At 51.7% G+C, this 19,092-nt stretch overlaps 1 protein-coding gene across 2 annotated transcripts in view; it reads right to left on the bottom strand.

Annotated features, from left to right (window-relative positions):
- Window positions 1–19,092, bottom strand: part of TTK (TTK protein kinase) — an 848,854-nt gene that overhangs the window by 72,134 nt on the left and 757,628 nt on the right. The gene's annotated exons all lie outside the window — the stretch shown is intronic.

The raw sequence follows: 19,092 nt of genomic DNA, 5'->3' as shown, positions 1-19,092 counted from the left end.
AAGCCTGGACTGCTCGCGCCACGCAACCTAGAGGGTGAGCAGGGGTTATTTTAGGTGTGTAATCCCCTTTCCCTGACTAGAGGAGAGGGTTCCTATTTGTCACAAGTACCTACCTGTGTCAACCAGAGACCCCCAAATCTAAGAGTCTTATTCTAGATTTATTCTAGGCCCTCAACTGCTTCCTCTGGAAGGTGAAGTTAAAGATGCTCACGTTAGCTCAAGTCTTGTCTGCCCTCGACCCCGTAGACTGGATGGTGGCATTGGACTTGCAGGATGCTCATTTCCACATTCCCATCCTGCCAGTCTACAGACGCTAGCTACGGTTCGCGGTGGACCATGAGCACTTTTAGTTCACAGCGCTCACCTTTGGCCTTACCAGTGCCCCTCGGGCGTCCACAAAGGTGATGGCAGTCGCTGCAGCTCATCTGCGCAGATCAGGGGCTCCAGTCTTCCCTTATCTAGAGGACTGGCTGTTGCAGGCAGGCTCACCCCAGGCTGTCGTCTCCCACCTCCAAACTATGGCAGACCTCTTGCATTTGCTGGGGTTCACTATAAATGTGCCAAAGTCACACCTGACTCCCTCTCAAACACTCCCTTTCATCGGAGCTGTTTTGGACACAGTGCAGTTTCAGGCCTATCTTCCCGAACAGCGGGTCCGGGATATTCGGGCTATAGTACCGATGTTTCAGCCTCTATCCCGGATTTTGGTAAGAATGACTGAGGCTGCTGGGCCTCATGGCCTCCTGAATCTTGCTGGTGAATTATGCCAAGCGGCATATGCAGGCTCTGCAGTTCCAGTGGGCGCAGCCTCAGAGGAATCTTTCCGACTATGTCCAGATCTCAGAGGGGACTGCGACACAGCTGCAGTGGTGGTTAACAAACCAAGATTGGGTCAGAGGCAGATCCCTCTCCCTTCCCCAACCAGATCTAACAGTAGTGACGGATACAGCACTCCTGGGATGGGGCGGCCATCTAGGGGAGGCGGAAATCAAAGGAGTCTGGTCTCCGGGCTCCATTTCAACCTGCCAGCGCTTCAGGCGATCAGACTGACACTGAAGGCATTCCTTCCCTCTCTCAAAGGGAAAGTGGTGCAGGTGTTTACAGACAACAACACGGTCATGTGGTACTGAAACAAACAGGGCGGGTGGTGTTGTGGACCCTTTGTCAGGAGGCTCTCCGCCTCGGGACATAGCTGGAACATCAGGGCATAACCCTGGTGGGTTCTCTGAATGCCAGGGCGGACTAACTCAGCCGTCGGTGCTTGTTCGATCACGAATGGAGTCTTCATTCGGAGGTGGTGCAAGGTCTCTCGCAGTGGTGAGGAGAGCCTTGGTTAGATCTGTTTGCCACCAAAGAGAAAGCGCAATGTCGGCAGTATTGCACGCCGGAGTTTCCAGGCGGCATTCGTTCCGTGATGCTTTTTGTCGCGAGTGGAACTGCAGCCTCCTGTATGCCTTTCCGCCTGTACCACTTTTGCCTGAATGCTCAAGATCAAGAGCGACCAGGCCGAAATTATTCTTGTGGATCCTGATTGGCATGAAGAGTCTGTTACCTCAAGCTTCTGAGCATGGCCATCGATCCTCTAATCAGACTGCCCCTTCTGGATGATCTTCCGTCACAGCACCAGGGAACTATTATTCACCCAAGCCTGTCCAGTCTCCGCCTACTTGCAAGGAGATTGAGCAACAACAGTTGACAGCTTTCGAAGTCTGTGATGTCATCTTGGTAGCCAGGCGTCCCTCCACCAAATTTATACGCCTATAGATCAAACACATTTGTGGAATGGTGCACAGCAAAGGCTGTGCATTCCCTTTCTGCCCCTCTTTCAGAGGTCCTTTTGTATATACTTTCTTTGGCCCAGCAGGGCTCAGCTCTGGGCACTCTTGAAGGTAATCTTGCAGCCATCTCTGCTTTTCTTTGGCTGCCAGATCAGCCATTCTTGTTCATGTCTCCTATTGTTAACAGATTCTTTAAGGGCATTACTCATCTGTTTCCTCCATCTCACTTCATAATGACACAGTGAGCCTTGAATCTTGTTCTAATTTTTCTTATGTGTGCTCCCTTCGAGCCTCTTCATAACTGTCCTCTCAGGCTCCTCACTCTCAAGACTGCCTTCCTTGTTGCCATCACCTCTGCTCACAGAGTGAGTGAGCTTCAGGCTCTATCATCTAAATCCCCTTTCTTCTCTGTGCATCCGGACAAAGTGATGCTTAGATCAAAGCCTTTGTTCCTTCCTTAAGTGGATATACGTTTTCAAGTGGGAAATCTATCACCTTGCCCACCTTTTACACACCTCCGCACCCTTCAAAGGAGGAGGAGACACTACGTCTGCACCCTAAACATGCGCTGTCCTATCTTGACCGCACAAATGACTTCCCGGTGGTTGATCAACTCTTTGTTGGCTATGTGGGTGCCAAGAAAGGCCGGGCTGTTCAAAAATATACCATCTTTCAATGGGTTGTCCTTGCATTAAGATCTGCTATGCTTTAGCAAAGCAGAATCCTCCAGTGGTATTGCGTGCTCACCTCACTAGGGCTATGGCAGCAACCACTGCATTGGCATGCGGAGTCCACCTCTTGATATCTGCCAGGAGGCAACATGGGCATCTCTGCACACGTTTACCAGGCACTATTGCCAGGGCAGTCAAGTCTGGAGGGATGGCTATTTTGCCTGTTTGGTCTGCCAAGACTTTCTCGTATGAACTTGGTTCGCAGACCCTCTACCAGGGATGGTATTGCTGGGATATCAATTCTAAGGTAAGGAATCAGCAACTAACCGTCTCTATCAGCTGAACAAGTTACTTAACTTTGGTAACGATGTATCTGGTAGAGACATATGCTAGTTGTAGATTCCTTACCGCCCCACCCATCCTCCCAGCTCTGCAAACTAATTTCTAGGTATAGAGATTCCCTTACAGGGCCCTAGTTGTGGCACACCAGTGGTCAGTGTCTTTCATGGCTCAGCGCTTCTGGCGTGGAAAGTCGTGTCAGAATGTACGTCAGGGCGTGGGGTGGGGCATCTAAGTAGGCACCGCAAATTCATCCAGGCGACCCCAACACCGGAGTCGACCAATGGCACCTCCTGATGCGCAGGGATACTGCTGAAGAAAAAATCTACGGATCCAGAAGACGCCTGGGGGGAAATTCTAAGGTAAGGAATCTACAAATATATATGTCTCCACCAGACACATCATTACCGAAGTTAAGTAACTTGTTTGATGGTGGCGAAAATCTCTAGTGACTTGTGACATAGTTCCCAGTGACAGGCGGTTTCTGAAATGCACGTGTCCAACACAGCTCCTATAAAATTAACTCACTGTGAAGGAGTCAGGTGTAACTTCGACTTGTTGATTGAGAACTACATCAATGTCAGGAGGTTCACTGTCATCTAGAAGTGGTTTGAACAGTTTTTGGTGAGCAAGCTATTACCAGTAAGTCTCGAGATAGGAGAACTCTGGTATCTCCAATATCTGAAGATGAGCAGTGACCACTGCTATCACTTGAGTGAACACTTGAGGGGTAGAGATGAGGCCAAATGGGAGCATACCAAACTAACTAGGCTCTTGACCCAATTTGAATCACAGGAATCATCTGTGGGACTGAAGGACAAGTATATGAAAGTAATCCTCTTGCCAGTACAAGGAAGGCCACAATCTAGTCACTGGGTTCCAGGGCAGACATAACCTGGGCCAACGTGCACATTTTGAATTTGTCCTTCCTTAGAAAGGCATTCAGAGGGTAAAGATCTAAGATAGGCTTAAGATCTCCTTTCTTCTTCGGCACCAGAACTAGCAAGAGTAATAACCTGTTCCTAATTCTGTGATCAGAACCCTGTCAATGGCTCCTTTTGAGAGTAAAGCTCACACTTCTTCCACTAGAATGGACAGGTGATCCTCAGAGTGCAGTTCTGATGAGGGTGGAAGATGTGTCTGTGCAGAAAGAAAGGGCAGGCCACTGCCTTGCTGACAATCTGGAGGACCCATCTATCGGATGTGATGGATCACCACACGGGAAGAAAGTGTTCAATCCGGCTTCCTACAAGGTGGTTGTGCAAAACTAATGGTAAGCTACAGCGGTTTGGAGGCTGTTATTGCAGGGGAAAGCGGATTGGGAGGACAGGGGTGAGACTGCAATGGAGGCTAGGGAGACTGCCGATGTCTGTAAACCAACCCCCTGGAGTAACTTTAGAACTGGTGAGGAAACTATTTGGTAGGGGTCAAAAGACCTGGAGAGTGTGCAGTTGCCCTACTCTACTTAAAGGATCCGTTTTTCACTGAATAGGCATTAGCCGTTGAAGGGCATATCCATAAGAGAGGCCTGTACATCTGCTGATAACCTGCAGATTGTATCCATGCAGGACAATGGAGCGGCACACTGGTGCCAGTGCACACTTCTTGGCAGGATGGCAGCAGGCGGTCTATGGTGACAACTGCTGTAGTTAATCAGAAACGACTACTAGAACTTTGGGGCAAAAAAGTGGTGACTTTCTAAAGTCACACCTTTGCATTAGAAGTTAATTTAAAACTGAATTCAGCAATGTCAGGTTTAAGGTAACAATTAATTTGATACCTTGAAGTACTACATTTGGCGGTCCCACATGGAATTGAGGACTTCGTGCATGGGCTAGTGAGTACCCATGTTAGCCAATGGGATACCAACTTCACTAAAGTAAAAACAATGCAGTTTTATATAGAGCTTACATGACCAGAGGGGTATCAGAGCGCTTTACATCAACCTACATGAATAGAAACATAGACCGTCACAGTTCAATATTATGTGGTAGAAAGTTACTTTTCAGGGAGAATAGAGGAGTTTGGTTGTGGAGTTAAGGATCTGATCATCAAGAGGCTTTGGGGAAGTGGTGACAGTTCTTCGTAGGGAATTACGATGAACGAAGAGTGGCTATGGACCAGAGGGATATAGATGACTATTTAGGAGAAATTCTTTTTAATTTTCTCTTTAAGCTCGTGAAGGAGGAGTTAGTTCTGATATGAAATGGGAGAGAGTTACAGATTTTGGGGGCATTGCCTGAGAGAGAGAGAGAAAAAGAGAGCTTTTTGTTTAGGTCTTTTGGGCGGGATAAGAAGGAGCTTGTTGGAGCTACTTAGGTTTCTCGATTGTCCTGCTTTAGTGAGTTTGGCTGCAAGGTAATCTGGTTTGCCAGTGTGAAAAGCATTATGTTTTACGGCAGGCCTTTTTGAAACAGCAGTGTGCTTCGATTGGTAGTCATAAGTTTTGCAACACGGGTGATGTGGCTGTTTTTCTTGGATCCTGTGACCATTCTTGCTGCTGCGTTTAGGGTGTCTCTCAAGGGAGAGGTGTGTTTTAGCTGCTCCAGTTAGTTTGGAATTTCCATAATCTAGTCTGGACAGAACTAGAGATATGTCCTTCTTAACATACGGCACCCTGCTTTATCGGCTAATTAGGCCTACCTTAAGGATGATTTACAAATATTAAAAAGGAAGCTTTGGGCATGCCAAAAGGGTTAATAGGCCATGTCAGGTTGGCAGTTTAAGAGCTGCCAAGTTAGGCTGGAATGGCAGACCTAGAGCCATATTTATACTTTGTCACAGTAGTGGTGGAACAATAAGTGCAGTAGCCTACTGGTAACATTTTACTTACTAGGCATGGGTACACCTCATACTATAAACTCAGGACTTATTGTAAGTTAAATATGCTAATGAGGTATTAGCAAATTGCACATATCGTTTTAGGGGCCCAGAGGACATGCTATCAGTATTGGTAAGCAAGACCCAACGCAATCCAAAGTTAAAAGAACCAACAGCATCAGTCAAGATAGTGGTGGGTGATCATACAAAAAAGATCCTTTCCTTATCTGGTTCCTTCCTCCAGATGAAAGGTGAGGCGTAACTAACCCACATTCTGGAACGCATCTCTCTTTGGGGGGGGAAGACTCTGTCAATCCTCTTCCTGAACTCTACTTTGGTTGACCCCAAGTTAATTCTCTTGTGTTGGACTCAGTCCTATCTGCAGGGTAATCCTTAAACCTTTTGCCTTCACCCTCCTGTTTTCTGAAAGCATTTTTATTGACTTTCAGGACTCTGCACACTTTCCCACTGCTACCCAGTGCTAAAGTGCTTGCGCTCTCTCCTATTAAGATGGTAGAATTGACTTGTATTCAATAATGAATAAAGAGATTAATAACGCGCTTAGAGTCAGTGATGTCAGTTGGTATCCTTTCATCCGGCTGCTCACCAATCCCTTCAGGGAGCTATCCTGTTCCACATACTTTTAGGCAATCTGCCAGTTACGTGTGGAGCTCTCTAAGTTGCTATCGGCCCAATGATGGTGATCTCGCCCAGTCCATCCTAGGACACCTTGAGACGGGTCCACCTGACGAAGGCTTTAATTTCCGAAACGCGTGTTGTGTTTTCTTTTCATCGACCGCCAGCCATTGAATTGTTCAATAACTCATTCTCTAGGTTTTTAATGGAAAAATATTTTTTCTATGTATAGTATTGTTTTGTTGTGTTTGTGAAAAACAATCTGTTCTGCTATTTATGTACAAATAGATTTATCAAAAAATATAAAAAGAAGTATATATTTGATGTGTGATGAAATTATAAAGTTTATGAACTGTAAAAAATGTAATCATTATAATGAAGAAATATAATTTAGTATCAAACAATAAGTGTTGTAAATTTCATACATATGCTTATTTACTGTGCACCATTTTCACATAGATCAAGGTCTGATACGTTTCATTGTAAGTGTAATATATATCTTGTGGTTAGCTTGTCGTCTTACCCCAATTGATATTGTTCACTACAGCTAGCAAGATCTATTGTGATTTAGTAGGGGTCCCGATTTTTTCAAAATTTTGATAAACCTGTCACCCAGGTATGGAAAGACATGGATATGCTGTCTTCTGAGATGAGCTGCAACTACTGCTAGGCGTTTGGTAAATACCCTGGAAGCAGTGGTGACTCCAAATGATAGTACTTTGAATTGGTAATGATGACTCGCTATCATGAATCTAAGATATTTGCGATGAGCGGGGTGAATTGGACTGTGGAAATATGCCTCCTTTCAGCAAGGAGCTGGAAGTAGAGATGTCAGCACTGGGGGGGGGGGGGGGGGGGGGGGGAGGGTGTCACCACTTTTGCCCGGTCCTCATCTGTCCGGATGGACCAAATGCAACATCACTTCGAGACTATTCCGAGGGCTTTAAGACCTCTTAAGCTCAGGAGCTTTCTCCATTGCACCAAAGGTTAGATAAAATTGAAACTATGGTTCAGCAAATACCTCAGCGATTTAAGGAATCGAGGACCGCTCTGTATTATGGGACTCTGATATTACATCTCTTCAGAAGTGGCTCCAGGCCTCTCAGGTAAAAATGGATGAGATGGAAAACTACGCTAGACGGTCGAATCTACAGTTTACAGGGATTCCGGAAGATAGTGAACGCATTGATGGACAGTCTAATCCGGTGGCGTATATTAAGTCGATGATCAGAGATCATATACTTGAGAAGGCGCCTGAAGATCTTACTGTAATGGAGGCCCACAGAGTCCCCTTTCAGAAAATCCCAGGGGCTAAGTATCCTAGGACAATGGTCGTGAACTTCTCGGACTACTGTATTAGAGAGGCTGTGTTGACCATGGCAATCCAAAAACCGGAGATTGGGTTACCCAATGAGACCAGGGTTTGAGTGTTCTCCGATATGTCGGCGGCAGCAGCAGCACGAAGAAGGAATGACTTTGTGGGGCTGGTGAGCTAATTCAAGAATGCAGGAGCACAGGTCTCTATTGCCCAGCAGTCCAAATTAACAGTTTTATGGAAAGGAAGGTTACATCTGTATCTCCCTCTCGAAGAGGCCCAGGATCTACTACAAAAGATTGTGAAAAAATAAACGTAAAGTAATGGATGTATGGATACTCAAGCAGTGACTCTTGCCCATAACAATTGGTTCATAGCTCGAAAAACAGACTTAAGTTTCTTTTGCTTTCACCCCCTTTAAAAAGCTTTAATTTTTTCTCGCTGCGTTTAGACACTTTAACTACTTGGACACCAAGTCTACTCTAATTGTGGCAATCTTCTGTCACTTTGCACTTTATACTTTGCTCTCCTTTTGCGGGGGCGGGGGGTGGGGGGGAAGAGGTATTGGGTTGAGCCACTATCTCCCGGTCTGCTACTATAAGTACTATTCCTTTATTAGCATTCTTTAGTTATTTCGAGCACTGAACAACAAGTTACTTACGTTCGGTAATGATATATCTGTAAGAAACATTAGTTAGTGATAGATTCCTTACCTTAGAATTACCCCCACGCGTCAGACTGGATCGGAAAGTTTGTCAGCAGTACCCCTGCGCGTTGGTAGGCGCCATCGTGAGGCTCCGCGTACGTTGCTGGGGTCGTAGCCGGCGGGATGAAGTCGCTGTAGCTACTTAGACGCGCCCACGCGCGCTGAAGTCAGTTCTGGACACGACAGGAACGCAGAGCCATGCAAGATTCTGACCATTGGTGCATTGAAACTAAGGCCCTAAAAGGATGACCTTAACCCTAGAAATCAGTTCGCAGAACGCGGCGGATGGGTGGGGTGGTAAGAAACCTATCACTAATGTCTCTTACAGATATATTGTTACACAAGTAACTTGTGTATCTGAAAGAGACGTTAGTGATAGATTCCTTACCTTAGAATAGATACCCCAGCAATACCAACCCCGGTGGTGAGTCTGTGAATCAAGATCACACCAGAAAGTCACGGAGAACAGAACGGCCAAAGAAGCTGTCTCTCCGGACTGGACTGTCAAGGCAATAATGCTTAGTAAAAGTGTGTAGTGAGGCACACGTGGATGCCTGACGGATGTCTTGCAGCGGGACACCACGTCCCAATGCCCTAGTAGCTGCTGTCGCCCTGGTAGAACGGGCGTGCAACACCACCGGATGTTCCTTTTTAGCCAGAGAATAACAGGCCTTGATACACAAGACAACCAAGCGGGAGATAGCCCTCTGGTGCACAGCCTGGCCTTTCTTGGCGCCTACGTAGCCAACAAAGAGCTGGTCATCCACCCGGAACTGTTGTGTGTGATTCAGGTAGAATGAGAGTGCAAGTTTTGGGTCAAGACAGTGGAGCCTCTCTTTCACTCTGGAAGGGTGCAGAGGCGGAAAGAAAGTAGGCAATTTGATAGTCTGCCCGATGTGGAAGGCAGTGACAACCTTTGGCAAGAAGGAAAAAATGAGTGCGAAGCACAACCTTATCCATATGAACCTATAAAAAAGGAGGCTTACAGGAAAGAGCCTGGAGCTCATTCACGCGCCTAGCGGAGGTGATGGCAACCAGAAAGCAGCCTTCAAAGTCAATAAACAAAGAGGACAGTTGTGAAGCGGCTCAAAGGGAGCACACGTCAAATAGGTAAGAACCAGATTAAAGTCCCACTGCGGCATCACAAACCTTATAGCCTTAATACAACATGGCGGTGTTGTTGTCTGTAAACACCTGCTCTACTCTCCCTTTGACAGAGGGAAGGAATGCTTTTAGTGCAAGTAGGATCGCCCGGAGCTCCAGAAGGTTGATATGGAGCCTGGACTCCGCTGGAGACCTCTGATCTCTGCCTCTGACGCGTCAGTCACCACTGTGTGCTCCGGTTGGGGAAGGGAGAGGGATCTGCCACTGACCCAACGTGGGTTCGTGAGCCACCACTGCAACTGTTGTGCAGTGCCCTCCGAGATCTGGACGGACTCAGACAGGTCCCCTTGATGATGCACCCACTTGAACTTACGGTTCCTCTGCAGAGCCAGCATATGCCATCTGGCATGATTGGTCAGCAGGATGCAGGAGGCCATGTGGCCCAGTAGCCTCAAGGTCATCCGGACTGAAACCCAGTACAAGGGCCGAAAGATTGGAATCATAGCCCAAATGTCCCGGACTAGCTGTTCGGGAGGATAAACTCAAACCTGCGCAGTGTCTAGAACCGCTCTGATGAAGAAGAGCTTCTGAGAGGGAATCTGGTGCGACTTCGGCAAGTTTATGGAGAACCCAGCAAATGCAGGAGGTCGGCCGTAGTCTGGGGGTGGGAGACGACTGCCTGGGGCGAGCCCGCCTTCAACAACCAGTCGCCGAGATAGGGGGAAGACTGAAACCCCCATCTGTGCAGATGAGCTGCGACCACCACTATCACTTTCGTGAACACCCGAGTGGCGCTGGTAAGGCCAAAAGGGAGCATGGTGACCTGAAAGTGCTCGTGGCCTACCATGAACCGCAGGTAACACCAGTGGGGCGGCAGGACGGGGATATGAAAATAAGCGCCCTGCAAGTCCAAAGCTACCAACCAGTCTTGCGGGTCTAGGGCAGACAAGACCTGAGCAAGTGTGAGCATCTTGAACTTCTCCTTCTGGAGGAAGAGATTGGCATTATGAAGGTCTTCTACCACCTGTATTTCTTCAGGCGTCGGAACGCGCTTGATGGCCCCCTTGGCCAAGAGGACCGCAACTTCCTGCTGGAGAAGTGCCAAGTGATCCCCCGACTTGCGGTGGGACTGAGGTGGCATGGCTGGAGGTGCAGTCTCGAAGGGGAGGGAGTAGCCCCGTCTACTATCTGCAGAACCCACCTGTCCAAAGTGATGGTGCGCCAGTGGGGAAGTCGATGGCGAATCCTGCCACCCACTGGCGTTAGGTAGGCCTGAAACACCGGACTAGGAAGGTTTGGAGGTAGTGGCTGCAGGGGAGGTGGTTGACTGACCCGCCCGCTGGCCCTGTGACCCACCCCAGCGGATCCCACGTCCCTGGCTGCGCTGAGACTGTTGCTGCACAGGTCTGTGGCTCTGAAACAAATGTGTTTTGGCGCCCCTTCCTTGGCCACGAAAGGAGCAAAAAGCAGGAGTGCGCGTGGCCAAAAGGCCTAAGGATTTGGCCGTAGCCCGCGAGTCCTTAAACCGCTCCAACGCTCTGTCTGCCTTGTCACGAAAAAGGAGACTCCCATCAAAGGGCATGTCCATCAGAGTATTCTGGACATCCCGGGAAAAGCCAGTCGTCTCCCGCAAGGCGTGGCGGCGTAGCGCCACGGTTGTGGAAATCGCCCTGCCCAGAGAGAAGGCGGGGTCAAGGCCACAACGTATCGTGAACTTGGCTGTGTCTCTCCCCTTAGCAATAGCTTGGGAGAGCACCGTCGCACAAGTTACTACATGTGTAACGATATATCTGTAAGAGACATTAGTTAGTGATAGATTCCTTACCTTAGAATATCCCAAGGCGTCAGACTGGATCCGGAAATCTTTGCGTAGCAGTACCCTTGCTTGTCGGTAGGCGTCGTCTGCGGCTCCGCGACGGTCGTCGGCGTCGTGATGACGTCGTCTGAGTACTTAGAAGCCGCCTCCACGTGCTGATGTCAGTTCTTAGACACAGCTTTTCCGCGCCAGAAACGCAGAGCCATGCTAAAAACGAACACTGGTGCCAATGAAACTAGGGCCCTGAAGGAGATGACCTTAACCCTAGATATCTGTTTGCAGAAACGGAGAGGATGGGTGGGTCGGTAAGGAATCTATTACTAACTAATGTCTCTTACAGATATATCGTTTCACAAGTAGTAACTTGTGCATCTGAAAGAGACACGTTAGTGACAGATACCTTAACTTAGAATAGATACCCCAGCAATACCAACCCCGGTGGTGGGTCTGTGAGCCAATAATCACACCAGAAAGTCCTGGAGGACGGAACGGCCAAAGAAGCCATCCCTCCGGACTTGGCTGTCCAGGCAATAGTGTCTGGCAAACGTGTGCAGCGAGGCCCACGTAGCTGCCTGGCAAATGTCCTGCAAGGGCACTCCTCGGCCCAAGGCAGTTGTAGTCGCCATGGCCTGGGTGGAATGAGCCCTTAGCCCAACAGGGGGTTCCTTCTTAGCCAAGGAAGAACACGCCTGGATACACAAGATGATCCACCGCGAGATGGTCCGCTTGTGCACCGCCTTTCCCTTCTTAGCGCCCACGTAACCAACAAAGAGTTGGTCATCCATCCGGAACGGACGTGTGCGATAGTATGAGAGCCCACGTTTTGGGTCCAGACGGTGGAGCCTCTCCATCTTTAGAGGGATGCGGAGGCGGAAAGAAGGTGGGCAAGGTAATGGACTGCCCGATGTGGAAGGCCGTGACAACCTTGGGCAGGAAAGAGGGTCTTGTCTGCAGCACAACCATGTCCGGAAGGACAGAAAGGAAAGGAGGTTTAGAGGATAAGGCCTGGAGCTCACTCACTCTCCTGGCAGAGGTGATGGCAACCAGGAATGCAGTCTTCAGAGTAAGAAGGCGGAGAGGACAGTTGTGAAGTGGCTCAAAGGGAGCGCACATCAGAAAAGTTAGAACCAGGTTCAAGTCCCACTGAGGCATCACGAAGGGAACAGGTGGAAACGTGTGTGTGATGCCTTTCAGAAATCGATTTACAATAGGGGACTTGAACAAAGATGGCTGGTCAGGCAGCCTTAGGAAGGCTGAAAGGGCAGAAAGGTAGCCCTTAATAGTGCCCAGAGCAAAGCCCTGCTGGGCAAGAGAAAGAAGGAAGAGGAGAACCTCAGAAAGAGGGGCAGAAAGAGGATCCACAGCCTTTGCTGTGCACCATGCCACTGATCTGTTCCACCTGCAGGCGTATACCGACTTTGTGGAGGGACACCTGGCTGCCAGAATGATGTAAGACTTCAGGAGGCAAGTCAAATGGCCTCAACTGTCGCCGCTCAATCTCCAAGCATGGAGGTGGAGACTGGACAGGTTCGGGTGGAGGACCGTCCCCTGCTGCTGCGACAGAAGGTCCTCCCGAAGAGGCAGACGAACCAGGGGATCGACTGACATACTGAGTAGCTCGGGATACCAGTACCTTCGTGCCCAGTCCGGAGCCACAAGGATGACTTGTGCCCGGTCGCGCTTGATCTTCTTCAGCACTCTGGGCAGAAGTGGTATAGGCGGAAAGGAGTACAACAGACCGCAACTCCACTCGCGATGAAAGCGTCTCCGAGCGAGTGCCGCCTTGGAAATTCCAACACGCAGAACTGATGACATTGCGCGTTCTCTTCGGTGGCGAATAGATCTAACCAAGGCTCTCCCCACTGCAGAAAGAGACCTTACGCCACGTCCGAGTTCAGACGCCATTCGTGATCCATCATGCACCGGCGGCTGAGTTCGTCCGCACTGGCGTTCAGAGAACCTGCCAGGTGTTGAACCACCATGGTCACGCCCTGATGTTCCAGCCATTGCCAGAGGCGCAGAGCCTCTTCACAGAGGGTCCACGACCCCACCCCGCCCTGTTTGTTGCAGTACCACATGGCGGTGGTGTTGTCCGTGAACACTTGCACTACACTCCCCCGGACAGAGGGGAGGAATGCCTTAAGTGCTAGACGAATCGCCCGTAGCTCCAAAAGGTTGATATGGAGCCGGGACTCCGCCGGAGACCAGAGCCTCTGATCTCCGCCTCTCCCACGTGGCCTCTCCAGCCCTGGAGAGACGTGTCCGTCACAACTATGTGCTCCGGTTGGGGAAGGGAGAGGGATCTGCCTCTGACCCAATCGCGGTCCGTGAGCCATCACTGCAACTGTCAGGACATGGTCGGACAGGTTGCCCTGATGCTGGGCCCACTGAAACTTCAGGTCCCACTGCAGAGCCCGCATCCGCCAACGGGCGTGATGCACCAGAAGGATGCAGGAAGCCATCAGCCCCAGAAGCTGCAGCGTCAACCTGACCGAAACTCGGGATAAAGGCTGAAAGAGTGGAGTCAGAGCCTGTATATCCCGAACCCGCTGTTCGGGTGGGTAAACCCAAAACTGCGCCGAGTCGATAACCGCTCCAATGAAAAGGAGCTTCTGAGAGGGACACAGGTGTGACTTCGGCTCATTGATGGAGAACCCCAGCTGGTGCAAGAGGTCTGCCGTCGTCTGGAGGTGGCTGACGACTGTCTGGGGCAAGCCCGCCTTTAACAACCAGTCGTCGAGGTAGGGGGAAGAGTTAAACCCCTAACCTGCGCAGATGAGCTGCGACCACCGCCATCACTTTCGTAAACACCCGTGGTGCGCTGGTAAGGCCGAAGGGGAGCACGGTAAACTGAAAGTGCTCGTGGCCTACCGTGAACTGAAGGTAGCGCCGGTGGGCCGGCAGGATGGGGATGTGAAAATAAGCGTCCTGCAAGTCCAGCTCTACCATCCAGTCTCCTGGGTCCAGGGCAGCTAAGACCTGAGCCAGAGTCAGCATTTTGAACTTCTCCTTCCGGAGGAAGCCGTTGACGGTCCGTAGGTCCAAGATAGGGCGTAGGCCCCCTTTGCTCGTTCTGGGTACCAGAAAGTAGTGGGAGTAGCAACCACACCCTACTTCCGGCCCAGGAACGCTCTCGATGGCCCCCTTGGCCAAGAGGGCCGAAACTTCCTCCTGCAGAAGCCGCAAATGATCCCCCGATATGCGGTGGTGTTCCGGTGGCATGGCTTGAGGGGTCGTCTCGAAGGGGAGGGAGTAGCCCCTTCGGACGATTTGCAGCACCCAGCTGTCCGATGTGACGGTGCGCCAGTGGGAGTGGTGATGGCGAACCCTGCCCCCCACTGGCGTCACATGGGCCTGAAAGCACGGACTAGGAAGGTTTTGAGGCGGATGCTGCAGGGGTAGGTGTGGACTGGCCTCGCCGTGGACCCCGACCACCGCCACGGCGGTTTCCACGTCCGCCACCGTGCTGGATGTTAGTCTGCATGGCTGGCGGCACGTGTGGGGGCGCCCCTTCCTTGGCCACGAAAGGAGCGAAAGGCACCCGTTTGCTGGCGCTGGGCCGAGGGGCCCAAGGACATGGCCTTAGCCCTGGAGTCCTTAAAGCGCTCAAGCGCATGGTCTGCCTTGTCGCCAAAGAGGTGACGGCCATCGAACGGCATGTCCATAAGTGTGTTTTGGACATCGGCCGAGAAATTGGCGGACCTCAACCAGGCGTGACGACGAATCGCCACCGTTGTTGACATTGCTCTGCCCAGAGAGTCTGTAGTGTCCAGCCCACACTGGATGGAATACCGTGCTGCATCCTGGCTCTCCACCAATGCTTAGCCGAGTCTAGCCCGTACCTCCAACAGGCAGTGTGGAAGCACGTCCGCGACCGTGTCCCACAGAGAGTGGGTGTAGCGGCCTAAGAGGCACGCAGTATTAACCGACCGCAATCCCAAACTTAGGGAGGAGAATATATTTTTTCCGTAATTCTCGTACCTCTTAGATTCCCGGTTGGGGGGAAATGACGGGAATGCGGTCTGGGAATTGGAGGCCTGGATAATCAGGCTCTCAGGGGTGGGATGGGTAGACAGAAAGCAAGGGTCACCCGGAGCCGGGCGGTGGCGTCTGGCCACGTTCCTATCCACAGGCTGTCCTGTGGCGGGCCTGGACCAAGTGCCCAAAAGAACGTTCGACAAGGCCTCATTAAACTGCAGCAGAGGCTCGGCCAAGCTTGACTGCCGTTTAAGGACCTCAGTGAGGAGGTTAGTCCTCAAGGTCGCGACAGGGAGCTCAAGGCCCAGGGCCTTGGCCGCCCTCATCAGCACCACGATATAAGCAGCCCCCTCCTCCGTAGTCACGCTAGGAGGGGAGACAAAGCCAGTGTCGGGCGAAGTGTCCAGCCCATTTGCCTCCCCAAGCTCTCCTGTCCAGTCCACAGAAGACTGACACTCACGTCCCAGAGGGTCCTCAGACCCCTCCCAATCGTCCTCATCACCCACAGCCTGGTACTCAGGCTCAAAGGATGGGGCCGGGTCATTGAAATAAAAATCTCCCAGCAGCGTCGAGCGGTGCCGGACCCGAAACGAGTACAGGACCAGGGACGACGTCGTCCAGGGACGGCGCCGGGTGCGACACCTTAGGGGCCAGCGTCGGCGATGTCGTTAGGTCGACGACCCGGATCTGGAACCGGACCCAGTGGGACCCTGCGGCGTCGGGACCGAAGTCGCCGAGGCCGAAGCCCCGGACGGCGCCGGTGCCGAAGCACCCGGCCTGCGTGGGGACCCAGTCGGAACCGCTCGGCCCGAAGGCGCCGCGGAACCAGACGGAGGAGCGAGCGAGCGACCTCGTGGCCATGAGGAAGTCCGCAATCTCCCTCGGCGTCGCGTCCTGCCCAGGGACCGGTGGGTGTGGGGCAGGCCGCGACACCTGCGCATGGGCGATGTCGCCCAAACCCCCGGCCGCGTCGCACGAGCGTCGGGTGGAGTCAGAAGAGCGATGGTGCCTCTTTGACTTCTTGAGCCTCTTACCTGAGGACTTCGAGCCCGAAGACCGATGACTACTCCCGGAACTGTGGGGGCTCCGGCCCCGCGACCGGTCCCTCGACCTCCTTTCGGACCGGGACCTCGAGCGGCACGGGGCAGACTGCCGAAGCTCGAGTCGCTTACGGGACCGCTCCCGTCTAGCCTTAGACGTCAGGGCCCGGCAGTCGGAGCAGGACTTGTCGTCGGGGTCCAGGCCCAAACAGGGCAGGCACAGGCGATGGGGGTCGGTAACCGACATCAGTCGGTTGCAGTCGGCGCAGGGCTTGAACCCGGGCATCCCTACCGGCATCGTCGGAATCGATAGACTTCGAAAAATGGATCAAAAAGGATCTCAAAAGGTTAGTCAAAAAGTGACTTGGGTACAACTTTTTCCAGACCTGCGCTAGCTGGTGCGGAAAAAAGAATAACTGACGTCAGCACGTGGAGGCGGCGTCTAAGTACTCAGACGACGTCATCATGGCGCCCACGACGCCGGCGACGGACGCGGAGCCGCAGACGACGCCTACCGACCCGCAAGGGTACTGCTACGCAAAAATTTACGGATCCAGTCGGACGCCTGGGGATATTCTAAGGTAAGGAATCTATCACTAACGTGTCTCTTTCAGATCGTGCCTCCGCCGAACACTGAGGCAGCACCTGTGCAACCGTGTCCCACACAGAATGGGAATAAAAGCCCAAGAGGCATGCGGTGTTCACAGACCGCCGGCCTGAACTGGCGGAAGTGAACATTTTCTTCCTAAATTGTTTGTTTCTTGGATTTCCTGTCGTTAGGTGAGGAAGGGAATGCGCTTGGGAACGCAGAGGCTTGGACAACCAAGCTCTCAGGGGTAGGGTGTAGGGAGAGGAAAATGGGGTCGCCCGGGCCGGGCCATGGCGTCGGGCCACGTTCTTGTCCACAGGAGCCCCTGTAGTGGGCCTGGACCAGGTGCCCAAACGAACGTCTGAAAATGCGTCATTAAAGGGCAGCAGCGGCTCCACAGAGGAAGACACTGGCTGAAGCACTTCTGTCAGGAGGTTAATCCTGACAGCCACCGTAGGGAGCTTGAGGTGGAGAGCCTCGGCCGCTCTACGGAACACCACAGAATATGTACCACACTCCTCCGTAGCCACTGTAGGAGGAGACAGTGTGCCAGGTTCTGGAGTAAAATCCAGGTCACCTGCATCCTCCAAATCCTCCTCCCAGTCGACGGACTCACTCGCCCTGGGCTGCAAGAGGGTTCTCAGACCCCCCTCCCAGTCCTCCACAACCTGCCGAGCAGGCGGAAAAGAAGGAGGTGGATGGAGAAATTGTTAGATATTTCCCTTTGGCGTCAATAGTCACCGGTCCCGCACCGTCCCCACGTCGGGGTGGAAGCTGGGGACAGCGTCTATAGGGGAGCCGGCCGACAGTGGCGCCGTCTATGTCGGTGGAGGGCGTACTAGGCCGAACCGACATCGGCTAGGATCCATGGGGGTCTCAGCGTCTAAACAGGAGTCGTCGACGACATCGGGCCGGAGCCGACGACGTAGAAGAGTGAGGGCCCCCAGTCGGACCCATAGGCCCGAAGCCGTGCTGACTGGGCCAAAGAGCATGCCATGGCTGACAGGAACTCCTGCAGCTGGGCCGGATTCGCCGATTGTCCCGGAAAGGGTGGGTAGGCCATAGGCAACTGCGTAGGCTCCGTCTGAGCCAAGGCGGCGGTACCACCCACAGCCGTGTCGCATGACAGGGTAGGGGAAGGCGAACAGCGACGGCGCTTCTTCGACTTCTTGTTCTTTGCGATACCTGACTCAGAGTGCGAAAACTTCGTCGAACAATGGTGATGGCGGTTCCGCGACCAGTCCCTCTACCTCCCACGGGACCAGGACCTCGAGCCGACTCCTGGGCCTCCAACAACTTCCTCGACCGCAATGTTTTCAGAGCCAGGGCCTGGCTTTTGGACACAACTCTGATTTGTGGTCGTACCCCAGGCATAAGAGACACTCACGGTGCGGGTCAGTCACCGACATCGTGCGGGGACCAGCCGCGCAAGATTTAAAACCGGGCATACCTACACATCAGGAGTCAAAGACTCAAAAAACAAAGACAAAAGTCCCAAAAAACTCAGTCAAAAATTGACTGGGGCTACAGCTCTCTCTGGATCTGCTCTTGTTGGCGAGGAAAAAGAAATAACGGACGTCAGTAGTGCGACGTCATATCGGTGGCTACGACGCCAGCGACATACGTGGAGTCGCATGACAATGCCTACTGATGCGCAGGGGTACTGCTGATGAAAACTTTCCGGATCCAGTCTGATGCCTGGGGGTAATTCTAAGGTAAGAAATCTATCACTAACGTGTTTCTTTCAGATAGATTATACAAGGACTTTCCCAAGGCCGGATTATTTATTGCACAATCACTTTTTAAATAAAAAAAGCACTTTATGTTAGCGATACCCTGGGGCTTAACTACCTAAATTGTATCGCTCACAGTGGTTAAGAGGGCGGGGGGACATTCCCCTGGGTGCATGGTTAGGGCACCTTCTTGATTGAGGGAGGCTGCGGAGGCGAGGCAAGGGCACCTTCCTCCATAGACAGTCCGGGGTGGGTAGGAGGGTTTAAAGGGGGGGGATGGGCGTAGCATTGGAAAAAAAGAGCAGGAAAGGAGTGAATTGTACAGGACGTGTTTTCATGTTAGCCGGATACTGTACAGACTGGTTTTGGTGGGAGATAACTTCAAAAGAAGGGTTAGAAATGTAGAAGGAAATCTTAAGAGTCTATAAAGTGGAGACAGGATTTCTAAGATGGTTCAGATGACGCAGAATATAAAAGTTATCACATATAACGTCAATAGATTGCTGAATCCGCGTAAAAGTTGTGCACTTTGAAAGTGATTATCATCCCTTTCTACCGAAGTTTTTT

This window comes from Lissotriton vulgaris, chromosome 6 (assembly GCF_964263255.1).
Source record: "Lissotriton vulgaris chromosome 6, aLisVul1.2, whole genome shotgun sequence".
In the NCBI taxonomy this organism is placed as follows: Eukaryota; Metazoa; Chordata; class Amphibia; order Caudata; family Salamandridae; genus Lissotriton; species Lissotriton vulgaris.
Note: the sequence above shows the minus strand (reverse complement) of the source record. Positions and strands in the feature narration are given on the sequence as shown.